The 17,441-nt window shown below is 43.2% G+C and overlaps 1 non-coding gene across 1 annotated transcript; it reads left to right on the top strand.

Moving 5' to 3' along the window:
• Positions 1–356: 356 nt before the first annotated feature.
• Positions 357–475, top strand: LOC121281611. Its single transcript, XR_005943879.1, has one exon. It is a non-coding gene; the product is annotated as a 5S ribosomal RNA (ribosomal RNA).
• The last annotated feature ends 16,966 nt before the right edge of the window (positions 476–17,441 follow it).

Genomic DNA, 17,441 nt, shown 5'->3' with positions numbered 1-17,441 from the left:
AAACGCTTCTATAAGCAAAAGATGGTAGAAGTTTGGAACTCATTAGCAAATGGCAATTGATGTTAAATCAATTGCTAATTTTAAATCTGAGGTTGATAGATTTTTTTGAACTAAAATTATTAAAAGATGTGGGAAAGGTGGGTATGTAAAGTTTGATCACAGATCAGTCGTTATCTCATTGAATAGCTGAATAGGCTCGAGGGACTTAACAGCCTACTCCTGTTCCTATGCTCCTAATTGACAGTGACCAATATGCACTCAGTTGCTCGTTGTTTGGATTATGGGTGAAGAGATTGACCATCTGTGATTGTCTAGTGATGGTAACTAGTTGAGCCTTACAGTTACAAAGGGTTCCCTCCTACGGCCATACTGGCCTGAAAACGCCTGATCTCGTCTGATCTCGGAAGCTAAGCAGACTCAGGCCTGGTTAGTACTTGGATGGGAGACTTCCTGGGAATACCAGGTGCAGTAGGCTTTAAAAGGCTTGGCCTAAATAGCCAAGTGGTTATGGTACTGGGTTTGTAACCCCAAGATTAAGAGTTCAAATCTCACAATGGCAAACTATGAAACAATGTAACTTCATCTGAAACAGATGGAAATGGGTTTGTACTCGAAAGAGTTACAAAGGGTTCCCTGGCAGTGTGAGCAGCTGGTGTTGGGGGTGCTTCTTCTTCCTTTTTTGATTCATCTCTAGATGATGTTCTTCTTGCAGCTCCAAACTGCGCTGCTGGGCAATGTTATGCAGGGTGCAGTACACCACACTAGAACCCTCGCTGGTGAGTGCTGAAGGCACCTCCAGATCTGTCCGGACACCTGAAATGCATCTTGAGCCTACTGATGCCTTACTCAATGGCATGGATCCGGCAGGGGAACGTTGGCAGGGAACCCGCCGACTCCAGCAGCCCCGATGCCATTTTACACATTAATGAGCATTGATTAGCATAAGGTGGGACTTCTGCCCTCACTTGAAAGGAAGTCTCGCCTTGGAGACCTGCTGGCCAATCAGATTGGCCAATAGCTCTACAGTCAATCCAGGAACAATGCTGCAGTGGCCGGAAGATGCACTGCAGGGAATGCCTGGAACAAAGGCCCAGGACTCGGAGGACAGGTAATTAGCAGGGGTCAAAGAACAGGGGAAGGCAGGCAACATCTGGGGGCATTACGAGGATGGAGATTGGGGTCCCGGGGGATAGGCCGGGGTGGGGAGGGCTGGCTGTAGGTCACTGAACTCTAAGACGCGGGTGCCGCCAGTCAGAAGGAGCCTTCTAATGGAGGTGCTGCCCCCTCCCCCCACCAACTTCCTGCCTGAGATCGAACTCTGTTTAATTCTGGCCTTCCCCCACTGAGCTGTCATTCACCTACCAGCCTAAAAATTGAGGCTGTGCAGGATAAAGGCTCTTGAATGGCAATTAAGTGGCCACTTGAGGGCCTTAACTGGGGCAGGGGAGGGCTTCCCGTTCGAGGCCCTGCCCGCCCCACTGTAAAATTGCCACCAGGTCAGGGCAGGCAGGAACCTGGAGGGAATCCCTTCCATGCAATTTCACGGTTCCACCCCCACCTCAGTACACGTGGGGTAAGGGAGGGGGAGCATAAAATTCTAGCCCAGGATACCCATTCAAAGGACATTAAATTTAAATGGCAGTTAAAACACCACTGTACTTAATGGATTTATATATTCAAATTGCTAACCTGCCTCTCTGAAGGGGATTTGCACTCATGCAACTTAATGCACCCATGTTAAACCCGGAAGTTGATGTGTTGGAACTGGCTTTGGAACATGAATACATTTTTACTGACTTTAACTTCACCTAAACCCATGTGCTTCTCAATGTCAAGTTATCTTTCATAGTTTGTTTGATGAGGAACCAGTATTTTTGGATAACATTCTTCTGAAATGAACGTATTCCATGCAAAAATGAATACTATTTTTTGTAAAAATAAATAAGTGAAGCACAACGAAAGGTCAAATTATGATATATCACTTGGTAATAAAGATTTCAAATGAATTAAAGAAATGGTTCCATTTTTATATATATTTTACATCAAGCTTTAGAATTCCTCTCGCACTGTGACACATGATTGACATATATTCAAAATATTTACAAGAGTACAATACAGACATTTTTGAGTAGGTTCCTGGGAAACCTTTACGTTACATACTGATTTTACAATATCTACCAGAAAAAAAATGCCCATTTTAAATTATTATTCTTAGTTATTCTAATTAAAATATAGAATGCTTCTTAAATCAAACTATTTTAAAAATTACTTGGGCTATTTCATGGGAGATTGTAGGAATATATTATAAATATATGCTAGCCAGCCTTTTTAAACGTTAGTTTAATGCAGACCTTATTACATAAAATTTTTGTCATGGACAGGATGTATTTTCCCTCTCACTGTCCACTGTTTTTTTTCTGGAAAGAGATGTGTCTTATCATACCCTTGGAGTATATATTCCAATTAAATAATTCAGCAGCAAACTTTTATGAGTTTAGCATAAAGAAGAATATTTATTCTCACATACCTAACCCAAATTAATGCAATGTCATGCACACAGTCTCACATACACACACAAGCACACACACACACACACACACACACACACACAGAAGGTAGCGTATTACAGTGGAGGGAGATGGATGGATTTTCCCCCACCCAACCTCAGCAGAAGCAAAGCTGGCATGGAGCCAAACCGTTCCATGTTAGCCCATCCAACAGCCATAACGCACTGTGGGCGGGCTAAATTTGGCCATTGCAGGACTTCTACCCCTCACTATGGAGGAATTCCCACCCTTGGGAGCTGGTAGCCAATCAGATTGGCCAGCAGCTCTATCAGACCCAGCAGTGCCAAGAGCACATTAGTGGATGCTGCCAGGACTGCAAGAGGCCTAAGAAGAAGGCCCATGGATCCTGGAGCCAGTTAAGTCCAGAATCTTGGGCAAGGAGAGTTTAGGTTGTTTAGGGAGTGGGGTGGGGTGGTATCGGATTGATTTGTTTTATACAGCAGGTGGGTAGGAAGAAAGTGGGGTATCTTAGGGGGGTTGCCCCCTGATGCACAAAGGCCAGCCCCCGAAGATATTACCCCCACTTCCTGCCCGCCCTTTGAAAAGGTTTCTTAAAAAATCAGCCTGCCCACTCTTACTGACTGCCCACCCCAACCGTGTTAAGGCATGGGCAGTGTATTGTCGGGGTCAATTGGCTTGTTAACAAGCTCAATTCACCCGTAATTATTTAGTTAAATATGGCAGGCAGGCTGCCAATTTTGGTGCCTGCCCATTCCCTGTATTATGGGGTGGTCTAGAGGGTGGGCAGGAAGGTGCTACAATTGGCACCCACCCTATTTTACATGCCCCCATGCTGAAAACACATCCTGCAGGGGGTATGTTACATGCAGCCCTAAGAAAGGATACAGATAAAGATAGTGCACTTTTAACAGATTGCAGTTATTTCAGTCTCTGATTTGTGATTTCCGGTTTCCCACATGGACATGGCAGGCCTATGGTTTCTTGAATGTATTTGATGATTTAAAGTTGAAAAGAGGGTCTTGTAAAGAAGGGTTCACAGCAGTGTATGACGATGCTTGATAGTCAAATATCTAGGAGGTTGGTTCTCGAGTGAACTTTGGAATTGGAATGGGCTAAGTACTTTGACTGCTTGATGACTTGCAGTTAGTTTCGGAGTTTGGTTCTCAGACTGACTGATGGCCGATAGTTCTGATGGATCTGCTGGGTCTTGGGGTAATAAGGGTGCAGCCCTTGAAAGAACTTTGATCACATGATTGCTGGGTTAACACTTCTGCGGCCCACCCAGTCTAATTTGGATGGGGGAGGCCATCTGTAATAATGGGAAGTTGATAGTGGCCATTGAGTTTTGATCTTCCCTTTTGTGCAGTATGAAACATAGAGACAAACAGTCTGGAAACTCCTTGGGCCGAGGTTTTCTGGTCCTGCCTGCGGCGGGAATTGTCATGGGTGGGACGGAAAATTTGATGGACCAGCCAAAGGTCCATTGAATTTGGGTGGAAAATCCCAGCCTTTAGTCTTTAGATGTTGGTCCATCTTTAAACGATGTGATGTGTGAATTCCACAAATGGCTGTGAGGTACCCTCCCCTAAATTCATATTTAATTCAGTATTCGTCAGAGATTTCTCACTGTAGTCCAAATAAAGTCACATGATTTGCAGCAGCCATCTTAACAGCTTGTTTGTGTCCAGTTTTTAAAAGTATTGACTGACAGTTCATAATATGACATGCCTGTACTAGACATGACATTTTCTTTCCTAGATATTAATGAATTAGCAAGAATTTCTCCCTTATAAAACTATGAATCTGTGAATTAACATTACCTGTACATTGTGTTCCAATGTTCATTTTTAGAGGATATGAAATTCATCTATTTTAAAAAATATATATGATCTGTCAAGATTTGACAACACCTCTAGGTCTTGAGCACAAAAATAAAGGTTATTAAAGCATATGGGATCCTGGGCTTTATAAAAAGGGCCATAGAATACAAAAGTGAAAAAGTTGTGATAAACCTGTATAAGACTGGTTCGGCCTCAGCTGGAGTATTGCATCGAGTTCTGGGCTCCATGCTTTAGGAGGGATGTGAAGGCAATAGGAGGGGTGCAGAAATGATTCATAAGAATAGTTCCAGGGACGAGGAACTTGAGTTACATAGATAGATTACAGAAGTTGGAACTGTTCTCCTTGGAGAAGAAAAGTTTAAGAAGAGATTTGACAGATGTTTTCAAAATCATGAGAAGCCTGGAGAGAGCAATTTGAGAGAAACTGTTCCATTGCTGGAAAGATCGAGAGCCAGAGGACAGATGTTTAAGGATTTTGGCAAAAGGAGCTGCAGCAAAATGAGGAAAAGTGTTTTTATGCAGCGATTGTCAGGATCTGGATTACACTGCCTGAGAAGCTGGTTGAAGCAAATTCAATTGTGGCTTTGGTAATTTGATCATTATCAGAAGATGAAAATTTGCAGGGCTAAAGAGGAAAGGCAGGAGAATGGCACAAGATGAATTGCCTTTGTACAGAGCCGTCATGGACACAATGGGCTGAATGGTCTCTTTCTATGTTGTAACCATTCTATGATTCTACGACATCCCAGTGCAGTACTGAGGAACTGCTGCATTGTTGGAGGTTCCATCTTTTAGATGAGGGATTAAACCAAGGACCTGTTTGCTACCTCACATGGATGAGAAAGATCCCAAAACACTATTTCGAAGAGTAGGGGAGTTACCACTGACAATCTGGTCAATACTTACCTTACAATCAAAATCTGAAAAACAGGTTATCTGGTCATATTCACCTTGAAGTTTCCAAGAGCTTGATGTGTGCAATTTGGCTGCCTTGTTTCCCATGTTTCATGACTGCACTTCAAATGTTTGTCATTGGCTGCAAAGCATTTTTGGAATGCTCTGTGGTGGCAATATATTTGAATGATTTGGTTGTGGAGAGCAAATGTAATATTTCCAGGTTCGCAGATGACACACAGCCGGTTGGAGTCATATCTAGCACAAAGAAAGATGGATGTGGTTGTTGGAGGTCAATCACCTCAGTTCCAGGACATCACTGCAGGAGTTCCTCAGGGTAGTATCTTGGGCCCAACCATCTTTAGCTGCTTCATCAATGACCTTCCATCCATCATAAGATCTGAAGTGGGGTGTTCGCTGATGATTGCCCAATGTTTAGCACCATTCGGGACTCCTCAGATGTTGACATAGTCCATGTCCAAATGCAGCAAGACCTGGGCAAAATCCAGGCTTGGGTTGACAAGAGGCAAGTAACATTTGCATCACACAGGTGCCAGGCAATGACCATCTCCAACAAGAGACAATCTAACCATCTCCCCTTGACATTCAATGGCATTACCAAGACTGAATCCCCCACTATCAACATCCTGGGGGTTACCATTGACCAGAAACTGAACCGGACTTGCTAAATAAATACTGTGGCTACAAGAGCAGGTCAGAGGTTAGGAATCCTGCAGTGAGTAACTCACCTCCTGACTCCCCAAGGCTTGTCCACCATCTATTAGGCACAAGTCAGGAGTGTGATGGAATACTCTCAATTTGCCTGGATGAGTGCGGCTTCAAAAACACCCAAGAAGCTTGACACCATCCAGGAAAAAGCAATCTGCTTGATTGGCACCACATTCACAAACATTTGGTCCCTCCACCGCCGACTCACAGTGGCCGCAGTGTGTACCATCTACAAGGTGCACTACAGAAACTTACCAAGGCTCCTTAGACAGCACTTTCCAAACCCCCATGACCACTACAATTTCGAATTAGGAATGGGTAATAAATGCTGGCCTAACCTAAATGCCCACATCCCATAAATGAATAAAGGAAAAGACATGTTCCCCGGATGGCGAGACTGCCCTATGAAGAGAGATTGGGGAAACTGGGCCTGAATTCTCTTGAGTTTTTAAGAATGAGAACTTCTTTGAAGCCTACAAAATACTTAAAAGGATAGACAGAATAGATATAGGTCAGGTGTTTCCCCTGGCTGAGGATAGACTCCAGGGGAGACAATTTCAAAATAAGGAGGAAGCCACTTAGGGCTGAGATGAGGAGAATTTTTTTTACCCAGAGGGCTGTGAATCTTTGGAATTATCTATTCCAGAGAGTTGTGGAAGCTCAGTCATTGAGTATATTTAAAGCAGAGATTGACAAATTTCTAAAATACCAACCACATAAAGGGAGATGGGGATAGTGCGGGAAAAAGGCATTAATGGATGATCAGCCATGATTTTATCGAATAACAAAGCAGGCTTGATGGGCTGAATGGCCTACTCCTGCTCTTATGTTCCCATGTGAAAGGTTCAATATAAATAAATGTAAATCTTTCTTTCTAAGAGGAGGATTGGACAACATGTTTTAAAACCACACCAAATCAAGCTAGAAATAGTCCACTGGGGAGGCATGTAAACTATTAACTTTCGGACTAAATATTGTGGATGAGAAAAGTAACTTAGTGATTCGGGGTGGGGATTAAATTTTCTTCCTGTCAATACAATAGCATGTTATTCTTAATTGTTGTCCATAATTTATATTGAAAACCATATTGCAGCAAAAAGTGTTATAAAAGTATAATAATTTTTATAATATTTTTCTGGTTTATTGTAAAGTAGGTTTATGGGTGTAAGTGTAGATGGTTATGTCTGTGTGATTTAATTATATTTGGAGTCAGGAAGACTGCAAATTTGGAACAATCAAATGAAGCTATGTGTAGAAATGTGCTTGAAATGCTAATGAGTAAAGATGGAGGCTGGCTTGCCATGTAAGTTCTGAAGGGAATTTGCATTTTTTAGATAAGTGAAGGGATTGTTTGGATTTCAAAGGGATTTTAGTTTGTTTACAGCTAGCCTGATAAGCAAGACCAAGGAATGTGTTTATTTTTCCCAAAGGTTACTGACAATATTGGCAACATGAAAAATTTTATATTATGGTAAAAGTATCATTCCAAAGACATATGGAACAATATAATTTACATATTAAAGAGAGAGAAACACATATAAAGGAGAATGAAAGCTATGTGAGGAGAGGGCCATTTAAGATCTAACAGGAGTGTGTGAAACAGCCTTCAAGAAGCCTCCAACCATTTGTGGATAAGTCAGCTATGTCCAGTAACTGAAGTTGGAGAAAGCCAATTGGAATTCCATTGTCAAGTGAGTTTTATGTTAACTTGCTGGTTTTCTTTTAAATCTAGAATCTATTTTGGACTGTTGCCTTAAAGAGGATGTGTAACTGGGAGTCAGGTTAATAAGGAATTTTAGAAGTTGTTCTAGTAAAAAGTAATTGTTGTCTTATGTATGTGCTTGAAATCTTCTATTTTGGTAATAAATATTTTAATGTAATTTTTAAAATCTCTAAAGGTCTAGGTGGACTCATTACATCTGAATTGAATGTGCACATCTTTTCATAAAAAAATACAAGTTGCAAAATCATTGTGATAGCGTGAGCAAGTTTCCCTTGTGGATTTGGTCTGCCTGGCACACATCACCTGCCACATCATAACAAAAGGAAGAATTAATAAAAATTAACACGCTTAAGGGAAAGCAAAAACATGGAACAGTAGAATGAAGAAAATTTTCATAATGATCTGCAGAAGGAGGATCAATAATTTGTTTCTATGTTTGTTTTGCTGTGCACAATTTTCCTGTTACCAATGTTGAATGTTTCCTTTCATTCATATACTCTTTAGTTTAAACACGAATTTAGGTTTTCTTCAATTTTCTTCTGCATCCGATTCACTTTTTGTTTATTCCATGTGTGGTAAAGTTGAGAGATACCCTTAAGAGAATGAAAATGTACTGATTATGTGACAACACTGACGAAACACTGTATAGCGTGGGCAATTGGGAACTGTATGTCTAGTTCTGGAGGTTTCTACGTGAGCACGTATGATCTGGTGCTCCGCATTGTGTCTCAATAAACCATCACTGTTAACATAGAAGCATTGATAATAGGAGCAGGAGTAAACCATTTGGCCCTTTGAGCCTGTTCCACCATTCATAGAACCATGGAACCATATAACACTGCAGCACAGAAAACAGGCCATTCGGCCCTTCTAGTCTGTGCCGAAATATTATTCCGCTAGTCCCATTGACCTGCACCTAGTCCATAACCCTCCAGACCTCTCTCATCCATGTACCTATCTCATTTATTCTTAAAACTTAAGAGTGAGCCTGCATTTACCATGTCAGATGGTAGCTCGTTCCACCACTCTCTGAGTGAAGAAGTTGCCCCTAATGTTCCCCCTAAACCTTTCCCCTTTCACCCTAAAGCTATGTCCTCTCGTGTTTATTTCTCCTAATCTAAGTGGAAAGAGCCTACTCGCATTTACTCTGTCTATACCCCTCATAATTTTGTAAACTTCTATCCTATCTCCCCTCATTCTTCTACGCTCCAAGGAATAAAGTCCTAACCTGTTTAATCTTTCCCTGTAACTCAACTCCTTAAGACCCAGCAACATCCTAATAAATCTTCTCTGCACTCTCTCAATCTTACTGATATCCTTCCTGTAGTTAGGCGACCAGAACTGCACACAATACTCCAAAGTTGGCCTCGCCAATGTCTTATACAACCTCACCATAACATCCTATACTCAATACTTTGATTTGTGAAGGCCAGTATGCCAAAAGCTTTCTTTACAACCTTGTCTACCTGTGACGCCACTTTCAGGGAACTATATATCTGAATTACTAGATCCCTTTGTTCCTCCGCACTCCTCAGTGCCCTACTATTTACTATGTATGTCCTACCTTGGTTTGACCTTCCAAAATGTAACACCTCACACTTTTTCGCTTTAAATTCCATCTGCTATTTTCTGGCCCATTTTTCCAGTTGGTCCAGATCTCTCTGCAAGGTTTGAAAGCTGCTCTTGCTGTCCACAACGCCTCCAATCTTAGTGTCATCAGCAAACTTGCTGATCCAATTCACCACATTATCATCTAAATCATTGATATGGACAACAAACGACAATGGTCCCAGCACAGGTCCCTGAGGCACACCACGAGTCACAGACCTCCAGTCTGAGAAGCAATCATCCACTACCACTCTCTGTCTTCTCCCACACAGCCAATTTCGAATCCAGTTCATGGCTGATCATCCAACTCAATAGCCTGCTCCCGCTTTCTCCCCATATCCTTTGATCCCTTTCGCCTCAAGAGCTATATCTAACTCCTTCTTGAGACCATACAATGCTTTGGCCTCAACTACTTTCTGTGGTAGCGAATTCCACAGGCTCACCACTCTCTGGGTGAAGAAATTTCTCCTCATCTCAGTCCTAAATGGTCTACGCCGTATCCTCAGATGGTGACCCCTGGTTCTGGACTCCCCCACCATCGGGAACATCCTTCCTGCATCTAACCTGTCTAGTCTTGTTAGAATTTTATAAATTTTGATGAGATCCCCCCTCATTCTTCTGAACTCCAGCAAATATAATCCTAACCCACTCAATCCCTCCTCATATGTCAGTCCCGCCATCCCAGGAATCAGTCTGGTAAGCCTTCGCTGCCCTCCCTCGATAACAAGAACATCCTTCCTCAGATGAGGAGACTGAAACTGCACACAATATTCCAAGTTGGTCTGACCAAGGCCCTGTATTATTACAGCAAGACATCCCTGCTCCTGCACTCAAATCCTCTGGCTATGAAGGCCAACATACCATTTGCCTTCTTTACCACCTGCTGCACCTGTATGCTTACCTTCAGCGACTGGTGTACGAGGACACCCAGGTCTCGTTGCACATTCCCCTCTCTCAATTTATAACCATTCAGATAATAATCTGCCTTTCTGTCTTTGCTACCAAAGTGGATAACCTCACATTTATCCACATTATACTGCATCTGCCATGCATTTGCCCACTCACTCAGCTTTTCCAAATCACACTGAAGCATCTCTCCATCCACTTCACAGCTCACCCTCCCACCCAGCTTTGTGTCATTTGCAAATTTGGAGATATTACATTAAGTTCCCTCATCTAAATCATTAATATATATTGTGACTAACTGGGGTCCCAGCACCGATCCCTGCGGTACCCCACTAGTCACTGCCTGCAATTCGGAAAAAAGCCCGTTTATTCCTACTCTTTGTTTCCTGTCTGCCAACCAGTGTTCTGTCCATCTCAATACACTAGCCCCAATCCCATGCACTTTAATTTTACACACTAATCTCTTGTGTGGGACCTAGTTGAAAGCCTTCTGAAAGTCCAAATAAACCTCATCCACTGGCTGCCCCTCATCAACTCTGCTAGTTACATCGTCAGAAAATTCCAGTAGATTTGTTAAGCATAATCTCCCTTTTGTAAATCCATGCTGACTCTGTCTGTTTCTGCCACTGTTTTCCAAGTGCTCAACTATTAAATCTTTTATAATGGACTCTAGAATTTTCCCAACTACCGATGTCAGACTGACTGGTCCATAATTTCCTGTTTTCTCTCTACCTCCATTTTTAAATAGTGGGGTTACATTAGCTACCCTCCAATCTATAGGAACTGTTCCAGAGTCTATAGAATTTCGGAAGATGACCACCAATGCATCTACTATTTCTGGGGCCACTTCCTTAAGTACTCTGGGATGTAGATTATCAGGCCCTGGGGATTTATCGACCTTCAATTCCATCAATTTCCCCAACACCATTTCCCTAATAATACTGATTTCTTTCAATTCCTCCCTCTCACTAAACCCTGTGTTCCCCAACATTTCTGATATGTTATTTGTGTCCTCCTTTGTGAAGACAGAACCAAAGTATGTATTTAGTTGTTCAGCCATTTCTTTGTTCCCCTTTATAAATTCCTCTGTTTCTGCCTGTAAGGGACCTACATTTGTCTTCACCAATCTTTTTCACATACCTATAGAAGCTTTTACAGTCAGTTTTTATGTTCTTTCAAGCTTACTCTTCTTAATCAATCCCTTGGTTCTCCTTTGCTGAATTCTAAATTCCTCCCAGTCCTCAGGTCTGTTGTTTTTTTCTGCCCAAATTGTATGCCTCTTCCTCGCATCTAATACTATCTCTAATTTCCCTTGTAAGCCATGGTTTGGCCAACTTTCCTGTTTTACTTTTGTGCCAGACAGGAATAAACAATTGCTGCAGTTCACCCATGTGCTCTTTGAACATTTGCCATTGCCTATCCACTGTCATCACTTTAAGTAACGTTTCTCAATCCATCATAGCCAACTCATGCTTCATACCATCGTACTTTTCTTTATTAAGCTTCATGACCCTAGTCTCAGAATCAACTACGTCACTCTCCATCTTGATGAAGAAGTCTATCATATTATGGTTGCTCATCCCCAAGAGGCCTGCACAACTAGATTGCCAATTATCCCTTTCTCATAACACAATACCCAGTTGAGAATAGCCTGTTCTCCAGTTGGTTCCTCAATGTATTGGTCCAGAAAACCATCCCTTATACACTGTTTATTCTTACATCAGTCTCTCCCTGTTATCAATTGCAAGCAGCAATTGATGAGGACATAGGAAGGTGTGTAGTTAGAATTTGGTTGGCCAATGAACTCATTTACCCAAGATATGGAAGTGGCAATGAAGATAAAGAATAAAAGAAAATATATTTCAAGATGGGTGAGCAAATCATTAGAAAGAGCATCTGTGCTTACTTGTAAAACAGGCAACAGCCAACAATTGGAGCAGAAAACAGAGCTGCAGTTTAAAATTTTAAAAAAGCTGCAGAATCGTGATCACAGGGATCCTGTCAAAACTCAAAAAGGGTGTGAAACCCAGCAGAGAAAAGCCGATAGCTGCAGATACAGAGTTGAAAAACAACTGTGACTGGTCTTAAAGCAACAACGCATTTAAACTGGTAAATACATGAAAAATGGCAGTGCACAGAAACTTATATGAGACCCTAGAGAGGGAGCAACTCCAGGGTAAGCCAAACCCTAAATTTGTCATTACTTGGAAAGCCTATGGGAAGTGCAGTGCACTTGCAGTCATTCACGATGCTGCAGTTCGGGTGTGTCGACCCATTCAACCGCATTTCAGATGACTGGTCTCAGTATGTTGAATGCCAGCATTCTTTTTTACTGCTAATGACATCACGGGGGAGGAGAAGAAGAGGGTAATTATTTTGTCCTCATGCGGTAGCATAATGCACGGGCTGATCTGCAGCCTTACATCACCTAGCGCCCCAGACTCCAAGATTTTCAACGAGTTAATAAAAATTGTACAGAGCCACCTGAAACCAAAGCCCTCAGTTACTATACAGCGCTTCAAGTTCAATTCAAGGAACAGGCCTCCGGAGGAGACAATAGGCAACTAAGTGGCTGTTTTAAAGGCATTAACTGAGCATTGCAAATTCCGGACACCCATTAAGATAGAAGCTGATACGGGAGAGTCAATGTCCATCATTGGAGAGCTTACATTCAGATATCTGAGTAAAGGATCCCTTCCCCGTTGCCACTTTATGTCTTGGGTAAATGAGTTCATTGGACAATCAAACTCTAACTGCACGTCTTCCTTTAATCTCATCAATTGCTGCTACATCGGATGGTGGATGGCTCCGAACAACCCATTGGTTACTCATCTCGCACACTCAGTGTTGCAGAGCGACGATATTCCCAGATTGAAAAGGAGGGCTTATCTCTTGTGTTCAGTGTCTGGGAAGTTTCATCAGTATCTCCATAGTCACCAGTTTCATATTATAACCAACCACAAGGCCCAACTGGGATCATTGGGAGTGGATAAAGCGATACCACCTATCGCATCAGCTTGCATCCAGAGATGGGCACCAATATTAGCCATCTACAAATACACTTTTGTTCACCATTCAGGAACTCAAATCACAATGCTGAAGCACTAAGCCGTCTTCACCTGCCAGCTAATAATGGGAGGCTCTGATTCCACAGGAACTGGTCTTAGTGCTAAATTTTCTGGATTCCTCCCCTGTTCGAACCAGATAAATCCGTAAGTGAACAAGCCGGGACCCACTATTGTCTAACGTCTGGGAGCAGGTCTTGAATGGTTGGTCAGATAGACCTAAATCCGAGTAGATGAACCCCTATGCTGATTGCAGATATGAGCTTCTCCCAGGACAGCATATTACTCTGGGGAGCAAGGGTTATTATGCCCCTGAGGGGGCAAAGGCCGTTATTAGCCGAGCTACATAGCACTCACCTGGGCATTAGCAGAATGAAGATGATCGCATGCAGCCATTTGTGGTGGCCAGGCATGGACGTGGATATAGAAACCTTGGCCAAAAGCTGTCCTCAATGCCAGCAGGTGCAAAAGCTCCCCGCTTAGCTCCAGTGTACCCATGGGAATGGTCAGGGTGTCCTATGATGTAACCTCTATGTTGATTACGTGGGACCCTTCTTGGGCACAATATTCCTTTTACTGATTGACTCCCACTCCAAATGGATGGACGTCTATGAAGTCTGGATGCCAATGTTGGCTGCCACCATAGACTGTTTGTGGCAGAGTTTTGCAGTGCATGGGCTGCTGGAGGTCCTCGTGTCTGACAATAGGTCCGCTTTTACCAGCGGAGAGTTCCACAGGCTCATGACACGTAATGGCATTACCCATTTCAAAACTTCACCCTACCACCCAGCACTGAATTGCATGGCTGAGCAGGCAGTCCAAACTTTTAAATCCGTGAGGAAAAAGATGGAAGGGGATTCCATCGGCATGAGATTGTCCCAGTTCTTGTTTGCATACCGGACAACACCATACACAACAACTGGCATTGCCCTTGCAGAACTACTAATGAAGAGAAGTCTCCACACTCACCTGATCCTTATCCGACCAAACTTAGAGGGGAGAGTGGAGAAAAGCCAAGAGGTGCAGAAGACCAGGCACGATGGTCATGGTCACGAAAGAACTTTTATGTTCGGAGGTGTGGTCCTCGCAAAGAACTTTGGAGATGGGCCCAATTGGCTGTTAGGCGAGGTGAGTGCAGTAACTGGACCCGTCTCCTATAATATATCGGTAAAAGGCTGAATAATTAGAGGACACGTGGATCATTTCCACAAAAGAACACCAGTCCTACAAGAAGAAATGCAGCCTTCATCTATGCTTGAGTTTATACCGCATGTAGAGGACAGGTTACACGATTGGGAAGCACCACTGGGGCCTGTGGGACGTGAAGGGGTCAGGGAGACAAATCTGCTAATCTCCACTGAGGAATCTAGTGGACAACTGCGCCCAGAAAAGGAGGTCTCAAAAAAACCAGCCAGGGTTGTTGAACTGAGATGCTCAACATGTCCAAGAAAGCCTCCTGAGAGATTTGACCTGTAAGCAGTTATTGTGTAAATAGCTAATGTGTTTTAAACTTGTTAGCTGCACTTTTAAGTAAAGGGGTAGGGATATGGTAAAGTGAGGTACCCTGTCCCTTTAAGAGAATGCAAGTGTACTGATTATATGACAGCACTGATGAATCACTGTACAGCGTGGCAACTGGGAACTGTAAGTCTAGTTCTGGAGGTTTCTGAGTGAGCATGTATGATCTGGTGCTCTACCTTATGTCTCAATAAACCATCACTCTTATTCTTCCATCAGTCTCTCCCCATTATTAATTGCAAGCAGCAATTGATAACATAGGAAGGCATGCAGTTAGAGTTCAGTTGGTCAATGAACTCATTTACTCAAGACATAAGGCCATTCTTTGATTTTCCTTTCATGTCTGTAGTATAAAGGGTTAACAGAAGGGCTATGCTAATATATGACATAGAAGATAATGTATCACTGATATCAGTCAGTCATATGTTACACACTCTCTTGAGAGTTTGGAACACCACGCTCATGAGCAACATGCCTACTCTGAATAAAAACAAAAAACTGCAGATGCTGGAAATCCAAAACAAAAACAGAAGCAGAAATACCTGGAAAAACTCAATAGGTCTGGCAGCATCGGCGGAGGAGAACACAGTTGACATTTTGAGTCCTCATGACCCTTCACCAAAACTAAGTGAAAATAGGAAAGGGGTGAAATATAAGCTGGTTTAAGGGGGGTAGGGGAGGTTGTTGGGACAAGCAGCCAGGAATAGGTGGAGATAACCAAAAGATGTCACAGACAAAAGAACAAAAAGGTGTTGAAGGTGGTGATATTATCTAAAGGAATGTGCTAATTAAGAGTGGCGAGTAGGACAGCCAAGATACAGATAGCTCTAGTGGGGGTGGGGGAATACTAAAAGGTAGAGATAAACAATGGGTGGAAATACAATTAAAAATAATGGAAATAGATGGGAAAAGAAAAATCTATATAAATTATTGGAAAAAACAAAAAGGAGGGGGAAGAAACGGAAGGGGAGTGGGGACGGAGGAGAGAGTTCATGATCTAAAATTGTTGAACTCAATATTCAGTCCGGAAGGCTGTAAAGTGCCTAGTCGGAAGATGAGGTGCTGTTCCTCCAGTTTGCATTGAGCTTCACTGGAACAATGCAGCAAGCCAAGGACAGACATGTGGGCATGAGAGTAAGGTGGAGTGTTGAAATGGCAAGCGACAGGGAGGTCTGGGTACTGCTTGCGGATAGACCAAAGGTGTTCTGCAAAGCGGTCACCCAGTCTGCGTTTGGTCTCTCCAGTGTAGAGGAAACCGCATTGGGAGCAATGAATGCAGTAGACTAAGTTGAGGGAAGTGCAAGTGAAAAGCTGCTTCACTTGAAAGGAGTGTTTGGGCCCTTGGATGGTGAGGAGAGAGGAAGTGAAGGGGCAGGTGTTGCACCTTCTGCAGTTGCATGGGAAGGTGCCGTGGGAGGGGGTTGAGGAGTAGGGGGTGTTGGAGGAGTGGACCAGGGTGTCAAAGAGGGAACGATCCCTACGGAATGCTACCTAGGGGTGAAGGGAAGATGTGTTTGGTGGTGGCATCATGCTGGAGTTGGTGGAAATGGCGGAGGATGATCCTTTGAATGTGGAGGCTAGTGGGGTGATAAGTGAGGACAAGGGGGACCCTATCATGTTTCTAGGAGGGAGAGAAAGGTGTGAGGGCGGATGCGCGGGAGATAGGCCGGACACGGTTGAGGGTCCTGTCAACCATCGTGGATAGAAAACCTCGGTTAAGGAAGAAGGAGGACATGTCAGAGGAACTGTTTTTGAAAGTGGCATCATCAGAACCATTGCGAAGGAACTGAGAGAATGGGATATGGAGTTCTTACAGGAAGCGGGGTGTGAAGAGCTGTACTCGAGGTAGCTGTGGGAGTCGGTAGGCTTGTAATGGATATTGGTGGACAGTCCATCACCAGAAATTGAGACAGAGAGGTCAAGGAAGGGAAGGGAAGTATCAGAGATGGACCATGTGAAAATGATGGACGGGTGGAGATTGGAAGCAAAGTTAATAAATTTTTCCAGGTCCCGACGAGAGCATGAAGCAGCACTGAAGTAATCATCGATGTACTGGAGAAAGAGCTGTGGGAGGGGACCGGAGTAGGACTGGAACAAGGAACATTCCACATACCCCATAAAGAGACTACTCTGTAACCTGTTTAGACATAGTACTAATAAACAAGTGTTAAGCATGTACCAGAGTATGACCAAGATCTATCCTGTAACTAAGTACCACCCCTAGAGTACACAGATAAGTAGGACCATCTCAGAATGTGGCAGCAGAAGTGAATGTGTAAAATAATACATCAGTGTTATCGAAGGAACTGCAGCAAGTGAGTGAAGAGCAACTTGATAGCAGCCTGTACTTGTAATCCATCAGAAGGAGGCACAAACTGGAATGTGGTGATGATGCCAAAACCGCTCGAGCAGTCCCTGTCCTCCCCATAGCTGCTTGAAGATTTTAAGTGTTGGCAGAGGGACCAGAGTTGGAAGGTTTGGAGAAAGCACTTCCTCAGGTGTCAGCTTCAGGATTGCAAGATAAAGAGCAGAAGCTCCAGATCAGTTAATTTCTTTATGCTTGGAGTCCAGCAGCAGAGGATGTTCCCCTGAGGCAGGTGGTGGAGAAGTCTACCACCCTCAAAGCCTT

This window comes from Carcharodon carcharias, chromosome 8, assembly GCF_017639515.1.
Source record: "Carcharodon carcharias isolate sCarCar2 chromosome 8, sCarCar2.pri, whole genome shotgun sequence".
NCBI classification, from domain to species: domain Eukaryota; kingdom Metazoa; phylum Chordata; class Chondrichthyes; order Lamniformes; family Lamnidae; genus Carcharodon; species Carcharodon carcharias.
Note: the sequence above shows the minus strand (reverse complement) of the source record. Positions and strands in the feature narration are given on the sequence as shown.